Genomic DNA, 10050 nt, shown 5'->3' with positions numbered 1-10050 from the left:
ACCTCTTTTGCATGCAACTCTCCACAATCAAAATCAAATAGAAAATAATTGACATGTATTCTTTTTTTTGTTTATATTTGTGAGGGTGTTGCAATTATGACACCAACATCAATATTTCAATGGTGTCAAGAAAAACTACAAAAAAAATGAAAACCACCACAAATTACATTGTTGTTGCAAATTGTTGTTACAATTTGACCCCAAATGTTGTAGTGTAACAAGCGCTGATCAAAAATCATCATAAAAATATGTAACACATCACCATGATTGGGTATAAAAGATCATATACATAACATCATCATAGAACAGAAACCCCCAAGCCTTTGGTAAACATCTCAACTGGTCAACGTACTAAGTCAAACCCGAACCCACACCAATAACCCATACATCACATCAAATATATAACAAATATAGTTTCATAAATTGTTTGGTTTTTGAAAACATAAGAGTTTGATCATTAACATCATTAATAAAGCATACTAAACTATCTAAATTCATATAACCTAATCATCAAGGTACCATAAATTACATCATCATCATAAGGTGAAACGCCTCATAACATCATTAGTACAAATCACTATTTAAATAGTCAAATAATGTAGTAAGTCTCAAATCATGGAGTATCAACAAATAAATGTATCAACTGATCTCAATTTCCATTAGGACATCTAAACCATAAAACGTTAATTCATATTCTTTATCATAATCATTAGACATAAGATAGTCATAATTTATCATGATGTCTCTATATGGTTTCTAGCAAGAAAAATAGCATTTTCCCATACCTTTTCCTTGTCATGCTCATATATCCATTCAAATCTCCTATAAAGGATTTACAAAGAAATACATATTTTAATAAATACATATGATGAGGCATTCTGCATCCTCCCTCACTAGCCTTTGACTTCATCCTGGAAGTTACACAAAGTGAGTGTTCATCCCAAGATCGACCTTGTCTAAACATATACCCAAAATCTGCTCCTATAAAAAGAATGATTAATAATTCACATACATACTTGGGGATTATAACATAATTACCTAATTATCCTTACAAAAAGCAAGTTCAACTCATACTCCTGCGTGGATACATTTCCCAAGGTCGAACACTTCCTAAAACATAAAGGTCACATATATATAATATTTTAAATTGATATAAATATACTTATAGAATATTTATTAATTAATACCATAAGGTGTTTTGAATTCCACATGCTCACTCATTAGGGTAATAGTTGTACAAGACTCCCTCAAATGAGGTTTCTCATTATGAAACTTGGATCTTTATTCAAGGTTAATCACTTTTACTCTAGAGTTTCTATTGTGTATCTCTTCTTGATAGGACACTAAACAAGTCTATTTCTACACATGCACCTTTTGCATCTAAAATTCCATTAGTTTAACTTGTAACCTTAACTAGTTTATATAGGGGTGCAACCCATTACTCATATTAGTCAATAGATATTCACTAGTCCTGCTATAGTAGTTCCAGAAGAGGGTGGGTCACGAACACCTTCACCATACCCTAATGCTATACCTCCACTTGATTGTTAGGAATCCCTTTGGTATGCTTATCATATGTCACTTTGCCAACAAAATTCACAAGAAAGTGCCTCAAAATTTAAATTCAAAATCAAGGATTAAATATCCAATGCAAAAGTATGAAACAATAGAAATAAAGAGTGGCCACAGTAGTAAAATTTTAATCAAGAAATAAAGGTATTTCCTAAAGCAAAATAGAATCATCAACCAAAAATTTGGCTAAGAAGCCCCACATCACATTAGTATTAAAATACTAAAATTTGGAATCAGATAAATAAGGAAATAAATCTAGTTCCTTACAAAATTTACATTTCTGACATAATGCAGTTGTACCAGGGTCACTACGAAAATGGAGGAAACTTAGGTCTTCCAAATACATTGTAAGAATCTTGTACTGAAATTAGATGGTGGTCTAAAGACCATATTGTTCAAATTTTGATTGATCCCATGTACTATCTACATATTTATCTTTATTGGCATCACCCTATGATTAGGGTTTACAGTACTAAGGGGTGCATCTAGACTAGAACCTACCTGATAGGGAAAATGAAAGGATAACCAAAATGAGTTTCCTTTCATCCTCTTGTTGTTATATGGGTCTCCTTTTGAAGAACCTTATTATATGGGGACATTACTAATAATAGAATTTTACTCTGAGTGGTAGCTATAATACCAAGCCCTTATCCTCAATTCATTATAATTACATGCTAGGGCATCTACCCACAATCTTTCTTAGGTCAAAATTAGCCACAATACACCAATTGAAGTTGTGCTTATCAATCTCACCAAATTTGGTATGACCCTATAGACATATATATCCATATCATGTATTATTTTATTGTTTACATCATTATCATACGAGAGTGCACTGAATGTTATTATTCTTATCAATAATCCAAATTTCACCTCTCCTAGTCATAAATGACTTATGAATTCATCCTTAGGTTGTAGGTTTTCAACTAGGTAGGTATAAAATCATTATTAGGATGTTTTCAATGTTTACTTATCCAAATGTCAATGTTTAATTATCCACTTTTACAACTATCTCTACACCAAATGTATAGATCATCATCACTTCTCTTATCATGCCTCATGGCTTGTAATCCTCTTATTACTTAACTCTAAAACTTGAACCTTTATTCCATATTAGGTTGATAATCTCATTGTGACCTTACTTCCTCTATATTATAGGTTTATAATTGATCCAATAATTTCAATACTAGAGTCTATGAGTATTCACTTGATAGTTATAACTTAGTATTACTCATGTTTATACAATAAGCCTACTAACATAAACAAACACACATAACCTTAACTTAAAAGGATGCATTTTCTATCACACTAGTTCAATACTATATGTTTCTTCTCACCATTTAGTTACGTTCTTACCATCATATTCAAAGTGATTTATTACTCGTTCCTAGTTCTATTCCTCACAGTAGACTAAGATATTTTTATCCATTATGTGTTCCTAATTACTCACTTGTTGAGTTAGCTTCTTGCCTAAATAATCCTATCATCTGAGGTTTCCAAAGGTTACTTTCATATTTCAATTGAGAGATTTTTTTCTTCCAAAGGATTACTAGAACAATACATTTTAACACTCTAATAGGTTAGAGGAATCCCAATGGCTTGATAACATGGTATAATTTTCAAGTATTACCTTCCTATTTACTCTCCATTCATTTTATCTATTCAATATTTTAATCTAAGGTACAAAATTAAATTATGAAGATCATAAGTTTCCTTTACTTATGTTGTAATGTCTAAATCAATACTAGTATGCTTGATCACTTCTATAGTTGATGTGAACTATAATACTTTTAGGAGTGACATGGCTAGGAAAATTATGACTTCTACTAAAAATGATGCTAAATAATTTCTCTCTAATTACTAATTTATTTTCTCATTTCCAGTTACATGGTTGAAAAATGTTTTAGGGTCCTTAACTTAGTTTTCCCCAAGGTGATCATGTTCATTATAATTTTGAATTCTTTATGAGATCATAATCTACATTATTATAAATATAATATTCTTACTTCTAATTAGTTGTTTCAAGTCATATAGATTGGGTTATTTGTTTATGGTTGACCATTTACAATCATTGATATCAATTTTAGGCTTTGCTTACATTTACTCATCAGTATCGTTGTTTAGAAAGAATACATTAGCTTCTTAAAATTATAGAAGGAGAAATTCCTACTTTGTATAAAAACTTTTAAACATCCATGCTTAATCATGGACCTGTTGTTTCCCAAGTGCTTTGGACCTAGACTCTAATACCAAAATGTCATGCCCAAGATTTGAGGCAAAAACACAACAACAATTTTTAATTTTTTTAAAAGTTAAATTCAAATAGTTTAACATATGAAGAATGTAAGCCATCACTGAGTACATTGAAGAATGGTGATAACATGGTATAGTTAATTTTTAAGTTATAAGATCTAGGGACATAGATAAGTTTAGTTTACATTGCATGAGGATGCAGAGTCGGTATCCAATCATATTGCATGGACTTGAAACCCATAAGTCAAAGTACTATAGGAGCCCCTAGTCTAGGTTATATATCTTAGTTTGACTAAACCATAGTTAAGATGTGAAATCATGTTTGAGAAGCATTTAGGGTTTCCAATATCTTGAGTTCAAATTGAGTTGGATAGGTTTAGTTTTCAGTAGAGTTAAAATCACAAGTTTTACCTTTTATCATGAGGGTGCGAACATACCTCAACATTGTCACATTCAAGGTTTCAAACCTATTTATCAATTTGATAAACTTTAACTCTAATGCATTCTACATCATGTGATTTTACCTATAACATAAGTTATATAAATTTAATCTGATACTAAACACTTATTACATTTTACTAGGTCAAACCCCTAGTAGGACTAATTCTGCACTTAAAGGTTAATCTACTATCATATTAATACTTGATTTTAGTTATACACAACCTATTGGAAAATAAAGCAAACATTAAAAATTCTCCCTAAACTTAGTTATGACATACAATTTATCCTCTAACATGCTCCCCTAAAACTATCAAGTCATCTAATCAATCTAAACTATAACACTTTTGCACAATAACATGAACACTTACTAACCCTAAGACACCTTCTTTGAAAATACAATACTATTATAATAAAATATAGTGATATTATAATCAAATAAATTTTAATGGTAGAAGTATAATGTTTATCAAAAATGCTTCCCTATATATATACATATATTCTTATAATAATAAAACATAAATTCCTAGCATTCCCTGTCATAATTTAGTTCTAACATTACTCCTAAAGACACTATAACTAATTAACCCTTGAAGAACACTTTATTTTAAATGTAAAATCATATTCTCTTTTTAACATGAAATTCATTTCCCTATATTACCCCAATCATGAAGATTAAATATCTCAACAATAACTATTAACCCTCTTAAGCCATCTTTACAACCTACTAATTTCAACAAAACAAAACCATTAGTATAATTACAACAACTTCCTATAATAATTAAATAATATAACTAAAGGTACCTTTTTACTAAACCTACTCATAAATCACCTAAATAAGTTTACTAACTACTAACTAAATTACTAATACCCTAACCTTCATTTACTACCAACCTAACCACCCCAACACTTGGAAAGGGATACAAGTAGGTTGTCCCACCTACTTTCCCCACTTCCCCATGTATTATGTGTTTCCCCAAACACCATGTACACTGGCCCATGCAGCCTAAGCATTGCCCAAGAAATAACATCCCTTTTTGGAGAGATGGTATGCATGGAATGGGGACATAGTGCAAGGGGAAGTGATAATTTAAAAAGGTGATTTGAATATATTATGTGTTTTTTTTTAACATTTAATATGCCTTGCTACCTTATGTTCTTGTAGGCCTGTGTCCAAGCTTGGGAAGAAGGTATGAGAGGTGATGTGAGGTGGGCTGGATAGTTGGAAGCACCTGCATCAATCAATTTCCCAATAAAGGACAAGTGGGGGGGTGCCTATCCATGTTCAAAAAAACTTTAAATGCCAAATTTCATCCAATTCAACATTGGAGGGAGGAAATTCAAGAATGCATGGAGAGTTTGAAGAATATTTTAATGTAAGGGAAGTGAGGAGGTGGCACGCTAGGACAAGGGTAAGCAAGTGGGATGCAAGTTAAAAAGGTTTAGACTTTAATATTTTCTTCCTTCACATGTTAATAGCCACCAATCCAAAGTGTGTGCCCAATCCTCTTATGATGTGTCAGGTCTAACTTGGGAGTGTGCAATGCCTTAGGATTGGAAGGTAGACTTTGGGAAAAGAAATTACTGGGGACATTAGTTTAGGAATAAATTTTTTTGGGTTGCCACCCTTTTTAATGTTTTTCTTTACTACTATTATGATTAAGAGCACTTGGAAGCATTTGATTATGCATGGCACCATCGGTGGTATTTAATATTACAAAAGCAAAGACAACAAAAGAGTTGATGCAAACCCTAGTGAAACTATATGAAAAGTCCTCTGCTTCAAAAAAGGTATATCTCATGAAGTATTTATTTAATATGGTAATGACTGAAGGTGGACCTGTTGCAAATCATTTAAATGAGTTTAATAGTATTACTAGTCAGTTATCTTCTATGGGAATTAATTTTGATGAAGAAATTAGGGCTTTCTTGATTTTGTGTTCTTTTCCTAAAAGTTGGAATGGCTTGGTAATGGTTATGAGTAATTCTATTTCTGGATCTAGTACCCTAAAATATGATGATATGATCAGTGTTATTTTGAGTGAGAAAACTCATAGGAAAATCTTAGGTGGATCTACATGAGGAAGTGCTCTAAATGAAAAAAACAAAGGTGGAATGACTGAGAGAGGAAGTAATTCTAAAAATCATGGGAAATCAAGAGGAAAGTCAAAGGGGAGAAGGTCTCAATTAAGAGGACCGAATGACTACTAGTACTATGGGAAACTAGGGCATAAAAAGAAAGATTGTTGGACTTGAAAGAAAAATGAAGGAGATAAACCAAATGGATACAAGGAGGAAAATGTGGTAAGTAACAAATTCAAAGAGGATTCTTTGCTTCTATCTTTAGAAAATGTTGATGATTCTTGGGTTTTAGATTCTGGTGCTTCATTTCATGCTACACCTCATAGAGGTTATTTCATTGGTTATGTACAAGGAGATTTTGGACTTGTTTATTTGGGGAATAATGAACCCTATTAGATTTTTGGAAAGGGAAAATTTAAGATTAAGTTGTAGAATGGGAATCATTGGCTACTACATGAGGTAAGACATGTTCTAAGGCTGACTAGGAATTTAATTTCAGCAGGGTAACTCGGTGATGAGGGTTGTGTAGTCACTTTTAATGATAAAAATTGGAAGGTTTCAAAAGGTTCCCTTGTAGTAGTAAAAGGTGTGAAATTAGGCACCTTATATCTTTGTATAGGTCATATTGTTCCTTCTACTTTAATTGTTTCAGAGAAAAATGAATGTTTAGGAATAGTTGCTGCAATTGAGCAGGGAGAACAAATAGTTGTTGTAGATTCTGATACAGCACTATGGCACAACAGACTTGGGCACATTAGTGAGAAAGGTATGAAATTACTCCATTCAAAGAAACCATTACCAGGTTTGAAATGTATTAATATGGATTTTTGTGAAAGTTGTGTGTATGGAAAACAAAAGAGAGTGAGTTTTGTGAAGATTGGGAAGGAAAATAAAATAGAGAAATTAGAGCTTGTGCATACCAATGTATGGGGATTGGCTTAGGTATCTACCCTTGGTGGCTCTCATTATTATGTTACATTTATTGATGATGCAACTCAAAAAGTATGGTTTTATTTCCTTAGACAAAAATTTGATGTATTTCAAATTTTTTTAAAATGGAAATGCTTGGTTGAAAATGAGACTGGTAAGAAATTAAAATGTCTCAAATCTGATAATGATGGTGAGTATTGCAGTCATGAATTTGAAGATTATTGCTCCACTAATGGTATTCATAGATAGAAAATTATTCCAAGGACTCCACAGGAAAATGAAGTGGCTGAACCCATGAACAAGACTATAATAAAGCATGCAAGGAGCATGAGGTTGCATGTTGGGTTGCCCTTACACATGTGGGTGGAGGCTATCAATACTACTATATATTTGATTAATAGAGTCTATCTACTCCTTTGGGTTGTGGTATTCTAGAGGAATCATGGACTGGTAAGAAGGTGAGTTATTCTTTTCTTAGAACCTTTGGTTGTGATGCATTTGCTCATATAGATTCTGAAAATAGAACCAAGCTAGAAGCTAAGTCAAAGAAATGTGTATTTATTGGATATGCATTAATGAATTTGGTTATAGGCTTTAGCATTTTGAAAATCATAAAATTATAAGAAGCAAGGATGTCATAGTCAATGAGAAAGTGTTGTGCAAAGATTTGTTGCAGCAACATGAGAAGAAAGAAGATGATTATGTAGTGTTGGATGATACTCCAAAAGGTGAGGTTCCATCCATTCCTCATGATGTGCAACCACTGCAACAAAAAATACCACACACATCAGTGAATGTTAGATGATCAACAAGAAAAATTAGACCTCCATAAAAATTTTCTTCCTCTTTGTATTCAATTTTACTTATTGATGCTAGTGAAACTAAATGTTATGATGAACCTATGTAGGTGGATACTAAGATTCAGTGGGAGTCTACAATGAAAGATGAAATGGACTCTTTGTTGAAGAATAAGACATGGGATTTATGCAAGTTGCCTGCAGGTAAAAGATCTTTACAAAATAAGTGGGTTTATAGGTTAAAATAAGAGGATGGAAGTAAGAAAAGATTGAAAGATAGATTAGTTGTAAAAGAACTTGCACAGAAAAAGGGCATTGATTTTGATGAGATATTTTCTTCTGTTGTTAAAATGACTTCTATCTATATTGTTTTAAGTATTGTGGCTACTGAATATTTGCATTTAGAGTAGCTTGATGTTAAAATAACCTTCCTTCATGGTGATTTGGATGAAGATATATATATGGCTCAACCATGGGGATTTGAGGTCAAAGGTAAGGAGAACTTAGTATGCAAATTGAAGAAAAGTTTATATGGCTTGAAACAAGCACCTCGGCAATGGTATCTAAAATTTGACAGGTTTATGCATGCGCATGGATACAATAGGTGTCATTCAAATCATTGTGTTTACTTGAAGAGGTTGGATGATAATAGCTACATTATTTTATGTTTATATGTTGATGATATGCTTGTAGCTAGGTCTAACATGGATCATATTAAAAGGTTGAAACACCAGTTAGCATAGGCATTTGCTATGAAAGATTTGGGGGCATCAAAACAAATCCTTTGTATGAAGATTTTCTAAGATAGGTAGAATAGGACATTGATGCTATCTCAAGCTGATTATGTTGAGAAGGTTTTGCAATGTTTCTCTATGGAGAATGCTAAAATTGTCGGTGCACCTTTACTTGGTCATTTGAAGTTGACTAAGGAGATGTGTCCCAAGACACAAGAAGAGGAGGATAATATGTCTAAGGTACCCTATGCTTTAGTTTTAGGAAACTTGATGTATGCTATGGTATGTACTAGGCCAAATATTGCACATGTAGTGGGAGTCATTAGCAGGTATATGAGTCATCTAGGAATTGAACAGTGGAATGCAATCAAATGGATTCTCAGATATTTGAGAGGAACATCCATTAAGTGTTTACACTTTGGGGGCTCTAATATTGATTTATAAGGCTTTGTTGACTTATACTTGGTTGGGGATATTGATAATAGGTAAAGTACTACAGGTTATGTATTTACTATTGGTGGGGTAGCCATAAGCTAGGTTTCTAGGTTACAGAAGGTAAATGATTTATCCACTATAGAGATAGAGTATGTTGTTGCTACAGAGGCAATCAAGGAGATGATATGGCTTCAGTCCTTCTTAGAAGAATTGGGAGACCCTTAGAGGGATAATTATTTGTTTATAGATAGTCAAAGTGACATTCATCTTGCAAATAATTTAGCTTTGCATTCAAAGACAAAACACATATAGTTGCGGTACCATTTCATTCGATCTGTTTTGGATGATGGACAATTAAAGCTAGAAAAGATACATACAGATGAAAATCCAGTAGATATGTTTACAAAGGTAGTATCAAGGGAGAATATGAACTCTTCTTTAGCTTTGGTTGGTCTTCTAGACTGAATAGCAATCAATGAATAGCATAGTTCAGGGTGGTTTGATCTAGTGGGAGCTCCATGTGGTAGTGGTATTGCTATAGGATTAGTCTCCAAGTGGGAGATTGTTGTCTAGTGTGGAGTCTAATCAATCCCCAAGTGGGAGATTGTTAGTTTGTGGTGACTGATTATAACCCTAAAGTGCTTTAATACTTGTATAAAAGGGCTTAGGGTTAGGGATTGTTTAATAAGGTGATGCAAAAATTGGTTCTTGTGGCAATATTGAGTTGTAAGGGATTATGGATTGTAATCAAGTTGTAATCACTAGATCGTAAAAAATATTGGACTTGTTGTTTGGTGGACATAGCCAAG

This window comes from Cupressus sempervirens, chromosome 6, assembly GCF_028749045.1.
Source record: "Cupressus sempervirens isolate cs-2001-9-10 chromosome 6, ASM2874904v1, whole genome shotgun sequence".
Taxonomy (NCBI): domain Eukaryota; kingdom Viridiplantae; phylum Streptophyta; class Pinopsida; order Cupressales; family Cupressaceae; genus Cupressus; species Cupressus sempervirens.
The sequence above is the reverse complement of the archived record's forward strand: the minus strand, read 5'-3'. Positions refer to the sequence as shown.